Source organism: Somniosus microcephalus, unplaced genomic scaffold (genome assembly GCF_052327205.1).
Source record: "Somniosus microcephalus isolate GS21.2 unplaced genomic scaffold, FLI_Smic_1.0 scaffold134, whole genome shotgun sequence".
In the NCBI taxonomy this organism is placed as follows: Eukaryota; Metazoa; Chordata; class Chondrichthyes; order Squaliformes; family Somniosidae; genus Somniosus; species Somniosus microcephalus.
In genome coordinates, this window is record NW_028225321.1 from 27,501 (window position 1) to 30,000 (window position 2,500).

Consider the following 2,500-nt stretch of genomic DNA (forward strand, 5'->3'; position numbering starts at 1 on the left):
TGAACCTGTGTACTTCCGAAGGGTCTCCACACGCTGAGGGACAGAGGGGCCAAGGGACATCAAATCCTTTGGTGTGCCGTAGCAGCAAGTCTTGTGCAGCAAAAATGGAAAGCTGAGATGAGGGATAAAAAAGCTTTGCAAGTATCAATGCCTTCTCTGAGGATTGAACTCAGGATCTTTAGATTATGAGACTGACGCGCTGCCTACTGCGCTAAGAAGTCACGGGCCGTGCAAACTGCTGGGCAGCATGACCAAGTAGGTGCGCTTGCGAGATATCTAGAGCCATAATGCAAAGTGCGTAAAAAAGATTAAGCCAGGTAGGAGTCGAGCCTACAATCTTCTGATCCGTAGTGAGACGCGTTATCCATTGCGCCACTGGCACATCCTCTCCAGAGCAGCGGGCAACTCACAGTCCCACAACACTGCGGCATCAGCAGGTACACCAGGCCGCGAGCGTCAAAAGGCGCACGGCGGACAATCACCAAAGCGAGACACCTTTGCCGCTTCCCTTCGATTTTCAGGTGGTAGAGCGGAGGACTGCAGTGGAAAAAAAGCAAAGCAAAGTCGTCGTTAGGTCGCTGGTTCGACTCCGGCTTGAAGGAGCGGGCGTTCTTGTGCAGTAAGTGAGCGGTAAGGAGCATTTTGCTCAAGGCAGTGCTCTTAACTTGACGCTAGTTTACATGTTGCTGCTAAGGCACAGGACACCTCCATTGCTTGAGCAGTTGCATCTGCACACCAGCAGGGAGTGCCTTTGAGCAGCAACGCACCAAAACACCCAGCACTCTCTTTCAGGCAAAGCCTCAGGCAAAAGAATTCATCTATCAGTCAGACAGGGCTCTCGGCTGCTCCCTCACGCTCGTGGCGGCTGCTACTTTCCGGTCACCTCGCTTCCCTTCCGGCGGCTCGGGCTCTTTCTCGGCTTCTTTCCCCATTTCTCTGACTTCCCGCCCTGCCGTTGCTCGGTAACGCCGATTGGAGCAAAGCGTTGAAAGAGATCAGGGAGCGGGCTAACCCGAAGCAGGAGATCCCTGCTGGTGGCGCAGCAACTCAGAGGCGAGTGCTAAGGAGCTACTGAGAAGCAAACTTGGTGCAACTGCAAGAAGTAGCTGGGGAATTAGCTCAAATGGTAGAGCGCTCGCTTCGCATGTGAGAGGTAGCGGGATCGATGCCCGCATTCTCCACTCCTCTTTTGGCTCGGGGCAATGGCTCAAACACAACAGTGGTGTCAGCTGTCGGTGAACCCGTGTACTTCCGAAGTGTCTCCACACGCTGAGGTGCAGAGGGGGGCCAAGGGACATCAAATCCTTTGGTGTGCTTTAGCAGCAAGACTTGTCGATAGTCTTGTGCAGCAAGACTTGTCGATAGTCTTGTGCAGCCAAAATGGAAAGCTGAGATGAGGGATAAAAAAGCTTTGCAAGTATCAATGCCTTCTCTGAGGATTGAACTCAGGATCTTTAGATTATGAGACTGACGCGCTGCCTACTGCGCTAAGAAGGCACTGGCCGTGCAAACTGCTGGGCAGCATGACCAAGTAGGTGCGCTTGCGAGGCATCTAGAGCCATAATGCAAAGTGCGTAAAAAAGATTAAGCCAGGTAGGAGTCGAACCTACAATCTTCTGATCCGTAGTGAGACGCGTTATCCATTGCGCCACTGGCACAGCCTCTCCAGAGCAGCGGGCAACTCACAGTCCCACAACACTGCGGCATCAGCAGGTACACCAGGCCGCGAGCGTCAAAAGGCGCACGGCGGACAATCACCAAAGCGAGACACCTTTGCCGCTTCCCTTCGATTTTCAGGTGGTAGAGCGGAGGACTGCAGTGGAAAAAAAGCAAAGCAAAGTCGTCGTTAGGTCGCTGGTTCGACTCCGGCTTGAAGGAGCGGGCGTTCTTGTGCAGTAAGTGAGCGGTAAGGAGCATTTTGCTCAAGGCAGTGCTCTTAACTTGACGCTAGTTTACATGTTGCTGCTAAGGCACAGGACACCTCCATTGCTTGAGCAGTTGCATCTGCACACCAGCAGGGAGTGCCTTTGAGCAGCAACGCACCAAAACACCCAGCACTCTCTTTCAGGCAAAACCTCAGGCAAAAGAAGTCGTCTATCAGTCAGACAGGGCTCTCGGCTGCTCCCTCAGGTTCGTGGCGGCTGCTACTTTCCGGTCACCTCGCTTCCCTTCTGCCGGCTCGGGCTCTTTCTCGGCTTCTTTCCCCATTTCTCTGACTTCCCGCCCTGCCGTTGCTCGGTAACGCCGATTGGAGCAAAGCGTTGAAAGAGATCAGGGAGCGGGCTAACCCGAAGCAGGAGATCCCTGCTGGTGGCGCAGCAACTCAGAGGCGAGTGCTAAGGAGCTACTGAGAAGCAAACTTGGTGCAACTGCAAGAAGTAGCTGGGGAATTAGCTCAAATGGTAGAGCGCTCGCTTCGCATGTGAGAGGTAGCGGGATCGATGCCCGCATTCTCCACTCCTCTTTTGGCTCGGGGCAATGGCTCAAACACAACAGTGGT